The 11,002-nt window shown below is 37.2% G+C and overlaps 1 pseudogene; it reads right to left on the reverse strand.

Moving 5' to 3' along the window:
- Positions 1 to 7,733: 7,733 nt before the first annotated feature.
- Positions 7,734 to 9,676, reverse strand: LOC106326444 (annotated as a pseudogene).
- Positions 9,677 to 11,002: the final 1,326 nt, after the last annotated feature.

Consider the following 11,002-nt stretch of genomic DNA (forward strand, 5'->3'; position numbering starts at 1 on the left):
AGGAGAAAAATAATAAAGCTGGTAAAAGAATGGTAAAAGAAATAGAATGGAATCAACCATCAATGTTTTGGCAAGATCCGCGGTCTAAATAATGTGAAATAGACGTCCAAAGATTATACATTTAAAAAGCTAGCTAATCAAATGCCAGACACATTTGCTGACCTAAAAAAGAATGACTATGTCATATATAAACCAGCTTGTAAAGCACCAGCGAATTTGATGTCCAAGAAGAGACACAGTCAAGTTGCTACAGAGTCTAAACAACGTATGAAAAATGGTAGAAAAATAGGTTCCAAAAGATAAGAATCCTCGGAAACAAAAGAAAGGTGCAGAGAATGATAATCAAAATCCAAATCCGAGGTTACTAAGGAAACCATCCCATACATGGAGATAAGGCCGGCCGGCTCTAAGGTACATGTACTAAACAATGTAGTTGAGACGCCAAGCTGCAAAGTATTAAAAGTCCCGATAATAATGAATCTCAATCGATTATATCATGTCTGGAACATAATGGAACCAATAAGGAATGTCGACATAAGATGATTTATTTGCATACAAGGTAGCACTTGAATTTATGAATATAAGCGAGGATCATGAACTCACGTCAATATAAGAGTACGCACTCGTAGAACAGATTGGATTTAATGGTAACGTGAGGTTAAATAGTTTAAGGAAGAAATGCGTATTTGGCCATATGATTATGACGCCATATGATGTTAAAACCAATAGATATAAATGGGTCTTGTGAGGAATAGAAATCGTGAGATATAAAGCTGATGTTGCACAAGGATTCTCACAAAGACCAGTAATAGATTATGAGGAGACATACTCCCATGTGGTGGATGCAACTACTTTTAGATTTCTCATAAGTCTGGCTATATAAGAGAGAAAATTAAACTTGCAGCAAGTTGATGTAGTGACTGAATATTTATTTGGTCCACTGGAAAATGAAAGTACTAGAGGGTATTTAGCTAAAAGTACAACAAGTTCTCGAGAACAATATTGATAATCATCAAAGTATATGATCTGAATATCCTAGGAACCTCTGGATACAATTTCCCAAACAGTTGAATATCTCAAGAAAGAGTTTGAGATGAAAGATCTTGGAAAACAAAGTTTTGTTTTGGATTACAGCTTGAGTACATTAACAATGAAATCATTGTGCATCAAATAATATATACAGAAAAGGGTACTCAAGAGATTTAATATGGACCAGTCTCACCAATTATCTAGTACATGGGCGTGAGATCACTTGTTTTGGACACTGATCCATTCAGTCCAAAGGTGGACGATAAAGAAGTTCATTTAATCGTGAGATGGACGATGCTGAAGTCATGTTTTAGACACTGATCTGATTGGTCCATAAGAAGAACGATGAATAAGCCTTTGATTTTGGTTTATTTTATACTAACCAGTCCAAAGAGAGGTTATTTGGTTTTGTTGATTTGTTTTCAGACAGGTTATGTTTTACACATGGTGGTACACGCATATCACAGCAACATCATCCAAGATTTCGTGTGTGTGTATTTGAGGTCGATGACTCAATATGTTTGATTAGATTGTGGCATGGCCGATGGTAAAGAAGAACCAACTATCATGTTCGAGGACGAAACATATTCTACCCAAGATCTTCATCACCCACGGATTGCAGAAAATTAGAGAGGTCAAAGGGACCTTCAGTAATGTCCAAATCAGGGGGAGTAATGTGTGTTGTACTCTTTTTCCTTCACCATGGTTTTGTCCCAATTGAGTTTTCCTGGTAAGGTTTTAATGAGGCAACATTAAAGCACATTACAAGCTCTAAATGGTTATGGCATTCGAGTGGGAGTGTTATGAACCAGATTGTGGATGACTCATAACCAAGAGATTTTGATTTGTAATCTTTCCATTTATATTTGACGGTGTAATCTCCTATATAAGGAACCTCTATGTTATGAATAAAGATAGACTTTTCCATTACTTTTATAACACAAAAATCTTTTAATGATTAAATTAATGAATACGAAACACGAGAGACGAGAACACGTGAGAGATTAAAGTTTCGTTTTTCCTTTGTTTTTTGTTAAAACTGGAAAATAAGAAACTTAGAAATTTTATTTATCACAATTGAACTTTTGATATTTAGGACAATTCTAGACATATTTTACCCTTGTTTTATGGAAAAAAAAATAGTAAACTGAATTTTAAAAATGTTAAAAGATATGAAAACTATTAGAAACATAAGTATGATAATATATAGTATGTTGAAAAATTTTTTTTTTTTTTAAGTGGGATCATATTTTATTCTATTTTCTAGCTAAAGTTAAAATATTCATTCTGGTTATCTACTTAGCCTAGAAATCCGATACTAAGTTTTATACATAGATATATCCAGGGTATATAACGTAAACTAGTTTTTCTTATATATTCTAACACAGCTATAATTCAAAACGTTATAATCAAGAAAGATGTTTTCAGTATACCTACAGTTTGATAACGACATATAGCCACAACGAAATGATATACCTTACCTATATTGTGTGCCATAACAAGTTCTGCCTTTTACCTTATGTGGCACTTAAGGAAGAATATGTTTCTCATCTACTCTACTCTGTTCTGCGTAAGCTAGAATATATATTCTAGGAAAATCCGGAAAATATGGAAACTTTCATATTCGGTTAAAGATGTTTCCTAAATCTAAACTAAATCTTCCCTAAATATCTCATAGAATATATTTTCCCACGTTTTTCTCCTTCTCCCACGATTTTTTTCTCTTTGTTCTTTGTGCTTCTCTCTTCTTCATCGACGTAATCTTATTTTTTCTCTATCAATACAACATGGTTCTAATCTATGTTAAATCTGGTGAATGAATGTTTAGTTGCAGTGACGAGTGGAGTTTCGTGGTAGACAAAGAAAGACGTGGTCGAATGGTAACATAAGATACTACTACTACGTTGAAGCAGTCCAAGATCATGGTGTGTGAGGATTATGAGGTGGACCATAATGCCGTTAATGCCAAGTTCAGTTATTCGTTGTTGAATCAAAGAGGGAATCCTCCGATTATTATCACCAATAATCAGCAAGCATCTAATTTTGTGGGCTATGCAAAGAGGGATTCATCTACTACCTTGTGTGTCATGTTCTCTGTTTCTGGTGTAAATCAAAAGGAACGAGTCAATATCGATTTGAATAAGGAGCCTTGTGATTCAAGTAATGTTGAGGATGAACAAGCTCCTGAGATAAATCGAGCAGAGTTTGTGAAGCCGTCAAAGGAGTCTTGTGATAGAAGGAATGATCATGTCGCTGCGGATGGTTGCGGTGATGCTGCTTTAAGGAGTGAAAACATTGGAGATTGTCAAAACAATGGAGAAAGTGAAAAGAGTGGTCGAGCTTAGAGAGGAGATTTCGTGAAGAAGAATCAAATTTTCGGAAGTAAAGGGGTTCTGAAGGCAACAATGGAAATTTTGGCGATGAAAAATAATTTCGATTACACTGTTTTCAAATCCATGAGAAAATGGTGGTATATTCGATGTAAGGATGCGTTGTGCAACTGGACTGTGCGTGTAGAAGGTATAGATGGGTTTACATATTTCATGATCAACCAGTGCAAGGGAAGACATTCATGTGATCATAGGTTTTTTATATTGAGAACAAATGACGGTAATAATTTCTTATTGATCCTTGTCATCGATTCAATGTTAAAAATCGATCACCAATGATATATCAAGAAACCATTGCCGTCTAAATTTCTAAACCGCTAGTGATGAGATGATGATATGTCAAAAACCCAAACAAGGTATTTTTTTGTCATTGGCATAAACAAATTCTCAAGATTCTGCAAACCAAACCGGTAACTCTGTATCCATGTAAACGACAAAAAAACGGCGGCTTCTTGACACTGTGTGCAAGACAATCTACCCATGTATTATATGTTCTGCGTACATGAATGATGCTCAAGTTGTTGAAACTTTCTTTAGGATCTTGATATTTTCTGAATAACTTGTAAAAGCTTGTCATTTTTCTGGTTTCGAAACCATCTTCACCAATTGAGAATAGTCCATTGCAAATGTGACTTAAAACTGACATAAATTTCTCTTACATTCCATTGCCCAAATAAGCGCTTCCACTTATGAGTGAAGGAGTGACAGACTCACCCTCGTAGTCCTTGCGCCCATCAAACCCTCAAAATTTTCCAATGTGTGGAATGATCAGTAGGTTAGTGACCTCGACCTTTGTATTTTGGAGAACCTTTTGTGTCAATGAAACATGTGCTTCAGTCCACAATAGAGACTCCATTTCTACCAATTTTAAAGTATCCCTGGGATCAATATTTATATCTGTATGTATTATTTTGTATACTTTAATTTACTTTTTTGCATTATCATTTACATTTTCGATTTGTCCTTTTCACGCTTATACTGATCACAAAAGTTAAACGTTTGATTACAAAGAAGAGATGAGGTAATCTAAACCCTCCCATATCCAAGCCAGCCGACAATACAAACAATCATGGAAACATAAGCTGACAGAATCAAAAAAATTCAGGAGCCAAACTACAAAAATATTAAGTAATACTAGCTAAGGGGCTGTTCGTTTCAGCATCTTTCATCTCCATCTAGATGATTCATTTGCATGATCTATCCAGATCATCCATTCAGATTTTTGTGACTGTTTGTTTGTCCATCCAGAATTCCAGATAGCTCATCTAGATGAATCATCTAAATAGATCTTATGTTTGTTTCTTTATTTTCATTTCCATCCAAATGAGTTTAGTAAACAAATTATCAAAATACCCTTGTGTTGATTTAATCATATGTTAAAATTGTACTACAATAATAACTTCTAAAAAACAAAAAAAATTGATAAACATGTATTTGAAAAAAAACTTTAGAGTTTCAAACTAAAAAGAGTATTAATAATAAACCGACTGTAACTTCGGTTTTGGCGGAAAACGAGATTTCTCGGTTTTGGCGGAAAACGAGATTTCTCGGTTTTGGTGGGAAAATGAGATTTTTGGTTTTGGCGAGAAAACACGTTTTGTGGTTTTGGTGAGAAAACGCGTTTTTGCGGTTTTGGTGGAAAAACGTGTGTCGGGGTTTTGGCGAAAAAACACATTTTTCGGTTTTGGCGGGAAAAACACATTTTCGGTTTTGACAGGAAAACAAAATTTTTTGGTTTTGGCAGGAAAACAAATTTTTTTGGTTTTGGCAGGAAAACGACAATTTTCGGTTTTGGCGAGAAAACACGTTTTACGGTTTTGGCGGGAAAAAGTATTTTTGTGGTTTTGGCATGAAAACACGGTTTTTGTGTTTTTGGCGTGAAAACACGTTTTTGTAGTTTTGGCATGAAAACGTATATTTTCGGGTTTCACGGGAAAATACTTTTTTGCGGTTTTTGCGAGAAAATGTGTTTTGGCGGGAAAACATGTTTTTGCGGTTTTCGCGGAAAAATGTGTTCTGGCGGTTTTCGCGGGAAAATGCGTTTTGGCGGGAAAACACGTTTTGCAGTTTTCATGAGAAAACGCGTTTTGCAGTTTTGGCGGGAAATGCATTTGATGAGAAAACACATTTTCGGTTTTGGCGGGAAAACATGTTTTGTGGTTTTGGCGGGAAAACATGTTTTTGTGTTTTGGCGGAAAGTTGCATTTTGGGGGTTTTGGCTTGAAAACGCGTTTTTGTGATTTTGGCATGAAAAAACGTCTTTGCGATTTTTTGCGGGAAAACACGTTTTTGCCATTTTGGCGGAAAAACACATTTTTGCAATTTTGTCCGGAATTGCGTTTTAAGGGTTTTGGCGTGAAAAATTCGTTTTTAGGTTTTCGCGGGAAAATGTATTTTTGTGGTTTTGTCAGTTTTCGTGTATGATAAAATGATATTATGTTTAGGTTTGTAATTTGTGAATTACATCAGGGGTATAATAGACATTATACCATATTGAATGAACCATCTCCATTCAAATGGTCCAAATTGGTTCAGCTGAATGGACTTTTAAATTAAGCCTAAATTTCCGAAAGTCATTCGAATGATCCATCCAAATGAGTTGTACTTTTAGTGCCTAAACGAACAAAACTCTCATCTCCATCCAGATGGCTCATCCGGATGGAGAAACAAACATGCCCTAACTTAGAGTTCGTAGAAAAAGCAGAGCCAAAATCAATCAGCAAGACACCTTGGCAGAGACAACACCAAGATTGGAAGGAGTTGAAAAAGAGGCAAAGCATCTATCCTCGAATTATTGGAGAAGGCCACATGCAGGAACTACTTCTAATGCTCTGGAACTTATTATGAGCCACGAGTTCAACCGCAATAAACTATCAAAGGGAGCCGAAACAACTTTAACATTCGAACACCCGTGGCCAGATGCAAGAAAGACGAAAGCTCCTTTTTCCTTTAGAACGAGCCAGAGACTCCATAAATAAAGAGTACACTGAAGAATCTGTTCTCAAGCATGCAAACTAAGGAAAAGCGAACTCTCCAAGTAAGGTGAATTCACCACCAGAAGCAAAAAACAAGACACACCAACAAACCAGAAAAGAGCTAAGCCAATAACCGGAGAAAAAAGAGTACCTTAGACAAGCACAAAAGGCAAAGGAACACTTTCGAATCGACGAAGGAGACACGGCGAGAATACGCCAAAAGATAACCTCGACCCCTGCCAAACTGCTCATCTCTCCGGATTTGGAGAACTAGAGTAAAACTGTTTTTTTGAAGAACTCAAGCCAAAACAAACAAAAATCTACACAAAAATTAAAAACAGAAGAGCAGACAGACCAACGCAGTGGCTGTGGGAGCCAGCGAGTCATCGGCCGGAAACTAGATCTGAAGGTTTTTGTAACATTGTCGGCCCGAAACTGGATCTAAAGGTTTTTGTTCTGGAGAGAAGGGAGAGCTATTTGGAGGAGAGACGATAGTATGAACGTAATGCTTGATGGACTTGGTTGTTAAAATCTCCAGTTACACATTTTCGACATGTCTAACAAAGATGAAAACCCCTAATTGGGTTCATTCCGACACTAATACCATTTGCTACATGATTCTTGGTTCTGTTTATAAAATTAGGCTAATATAAAACGAACTAAAGATACAACATTCCGTACACAAATTGTAGAAGCAAAATCTGGATTCTCAACACCTCAATGACCAATAAGAGTTGAGCAAAAATTAACAATGACCAATAAAAGTTGAGCAAAAATTAACAATGACCAATAAAAGTTGAGCAAAAATTAACAATGACCAATAAAAGTTGAGCAAAAATTAACAATGACCAATAAAAGTTGAGCAAAAATTAACAATGACCAATAAAAGTTGAGCAAAAATTAACAATGACCAATAAAAGTTGAGCAAAAATTAACAATGACCAATAAAAGTTGAGCAAAAATTAACAATGACCAATAAAAGTTGAGCAAAAATTAACAATGACCAATAAAAGTTGAGCAAAAATTAACAATGACCAATAAAAGTTGAGCAAAAATTAACAATGACCAATAAAAGTTGAGCAAAAATTAACAATGACCAATAAAAGTTGAGCAAAAATTAACAATGACCAATAAAAGTTGAGCAAAAATTAACAATGACCAATAAAAGTTGAGCAAAAATTAACAATGACCAATAAAAGTTGAGCAAAAATTAACAATGACCAATAAGAACAAAAAGCTGAAAGGAAGAAAGCGCTCAACTTGTGAACCAAAAAGCTGCGAAGAAGATGATGGTGGTGATCTAACAGATGGACCAGAGGATCTAAAGGGTCTGAGGAAATCAGGGTTTGAAGGCAGAGAAAGCGACCACTGAGTTATGTCCACCGAACCCAAACGAGTTTGATATGGCTGCAACCAAAGAAGAAATACAGTCACTATCAGAGAAACCATTGTCGGTTTAAGACAATGACAAGAAGGCCGGTCAGTCACTTACCAACATTCACCTCATGCTGCTTCTTCTCGTTTGCGACCGTATCAAAGTCCACTGCTGGTTCTGGGTTCTACAATGACAAACAGAGTGTTAATAATGATCTAAAATAAAGAAAGCCACGAGAAATAGAGAGATAATACATACAAATTGGTTGATAGAGGGATGCAGCCATCCCGTGTTGATAGCCTTCATGGTGGCAATGGCTTCAAGACCTCCAGCTGCACCGAGGCAGTGACCTATCATAGACTGTAACATGCATTCACAAAACTATCATTACAGGAAATGCCAAGAAAACCAATAACAAGAAATAGCAATATTAAGTAGATGGAGACGAATTTTGGTGGCATTGATTTTGATCCCTGAAGTACTCTTGAATACCTTTTTAATGGCATTAATCTCAGCAAGATCACCAGCCAGAGTGGAAGTTGCATGGGCATTGATGTAATTTACCTGGGACAAGAACGTTCACACAGTCAGCCATAAAATTTCGGTAATAAACTATAGCAAACTTTGTTACAAACAGCCATAAATGTTAGTTACCTCCTCAGGTGAAACACCAGCGTCTTCAAGGCAGCTCTCAATGCATGAAGAGACACCAAGCCCATCAGCTCTTGGATCAGTCATATGATGAGCATCGCAGTTAACAGCTCCTCCAAGATACTCTGCTACAATTGGAGCACCACGTTTCATTGCATGTTCCAAGCTTTCCATCATCTATCAGAGCATATAATAAATCAATACAATCCATGGAAACAACATTTCACATGTTTGAGAGTACATACCAGAACACTAGCTCCTTCACCCATGACAAACCCATCTCTCTGTTTATCCCATGGCCTTGATGCTGTCTGAGGATCATCATTTCTCTGTGAAAGCGCCCTACAAGCAACAAAACCTCCCAAGCCAATAGGAATAATAGCAGCCTCGGTTCCACCAGCAATCATCATATCAGCTTCACCACGCCGAATATGGTTCGCAGCGGCGTAAAAGCAGTAGTTAGAAGTGGCACACGCCGTCGAGATCGAGTAGTTAGGACCCATAAGACCAAGATCAATCGCCAGCAAAGCAGAACCCATGTTTGTAATAGCATAAGGAATAAAAAACAGAGAAATCCTCATGTGACCTTTCTCAATAAGAGCTTGTACACCGTCTGAAAACACAGTCAAGACACCCATACCAGTCCCAACTAGTACTCCAGCTCTCTGCTTATCAATCTACAACAAGTTGAAAACTTTGGTTAAACCCATCAAAGATAAACCAAACCTCATGACTAAAGACATGAACTTTAAACTGAATCAGTCTTAAGGATTTGATTTATGATCAATCCAAGAGAGTAGTACCGTGTTAAGCTTATCACCACCAAGATTCGCACTTTCAAGAGCCTTCTTCCCAGCGACAATGCAGTACTTCAAGCAATCATCAAGACTCCGCTCATTCTTCCCATCGATGTAACCTTCTGAGCTAAACCCACGGACCTGTCCACCGAATCGGGTCGGGAACTTGGAGGCGTCGAACCGATCAATCAAGCTGATTCTACTCTCGACGGAGAGCAGCTTCTCGTAGTAAGCATCGACATCGTTGCCGAAGACGGAGACGAGGCCCATTCCGGTGATTACGACCCGTTTCTTCGGGTCTGTTTCGCGTTTGGGGGCGGAGGTTGATGCAGAGATGAATGAGCGTCTTCTCGTGGGTTGTCACGTATTTGTGGTGATGTGGTGAGATTGGCGATTTGAGGGTTTTAGGAGTGGGTTTGGTGGAGAGGCGCGGAGAGATGAAGGGTGAAGAGCTTGCATGGCGGATCCGAAGAGAGAGAGTGAGAGAGAGGCGATAAGTACTATGTTTGTGTGAAATGGTGTGTGTGTGTGTGTGAGATGAGCGTTTGTGGAAAGAGGTTTTGGAGTTCGTCAGATTTGAGGAGCAGTTGATATTTAACTCAATTAATATTTACAACTATTTTAATTAGTTTTCTTTTAAAGTCCCTTGATATTTATAACTATTTTAGTTTTGGTCATAAAGTTATGTTATCTTTACAATTTGGTCTTCAGCTGACGTATTTCCGTAGACTAGTTAGTAGGGATGTTGTCGTGGGCTCATTTCTAAAGGGTTAGCCCGACCCGCATGAAAATTTATAACCCTAAACCCGTATTTTTTAATGTGGGTTAAGAATGGGCCGCCTAATTTTACGCTAAGGTAGCAATAGGGTTAATTATTTTCCATCTCTCTTTCAGTCATACCGTACAACTCGACATCGAAATCAAAATCAAAGGCCGTTCTGAATCAAAATCAAAGGTTCTGGGTTTGTTTTAAATCGAAATCAAAGGCGAGGGGTTTGTCCTGAATCGAAATCGAAGGCCATATGTTCTTATGAAGACGAAAATGAAATCGAAGGCTAGGGGTTTGTTCTGAATCGAAATCAATGGCCCATCTCACATGGATCTTCTGAAAACGAAAACGAAATCAAAGGTATCTCTCCATCTTTTGGGTTATCTTCTCTTAGACTTGTAGACTTCTAGTTGTATTTGTAGATGAGTCCTTCCTTAGATGTTCCCTTTTGACAATGTAATGGTGTTATCAATGAACTTTGGACTTGATTTGTATTGGGTCAGTTCACAGCTGTGAGTTTTATGATTTTGGATTTGATTTTGAACAGATTACCAGTGGAACTGAGTAGCTGTGTGTTGAGTCTAAGAGTTGGGTATTAGTTCTTCAAGGTTAGTCCTTTTCCACCTCTCATAATAGCTTAAGCAATGAAGAATACAGTTTCTGCTCAATAAAATTTACTCTATTAAATGCAAAGTTACTGTGATCTTAAAGTTGCAAATAAAATTGAGACATAGCTTTCCTAATCACACTTGTTTGTTACTTGTTTCCATGGAGAATCTGTTCTTGTAATGTGTTATGTGATTGGCTTCTGTTCTTTCAGTTTTGTTCTGTGTCTAGCTTGTGAATGTGTGACTGCACTGACTGAGTATTAAAAGGAAACCGATATTATATTGCTTTGCTTCAGGAGGACCAATCCGTTTTAGAAAAGCTATTGGACATCTTGGCATCTTGCACCTGAGCTTGGGAATCTCGAACATTTACAATATTTGTAAGTCATCACATCTTTTGGGAAGCTC

Source organism: Brassica oleracea, chromosome C2, assembly GCF_000695525.1.
Source record: "Brassica oleracea var. oleracea cultivar TO1000 chromosome C2, BOL, whole genome shotgun sequence".
NCBI classification, from domain to species: Eukaryota; Viridiplantae; Streptophyta; class Magnoliopsida; order Brassicales; family Brassicaceae; genus Brassica; species Brassica oleracea.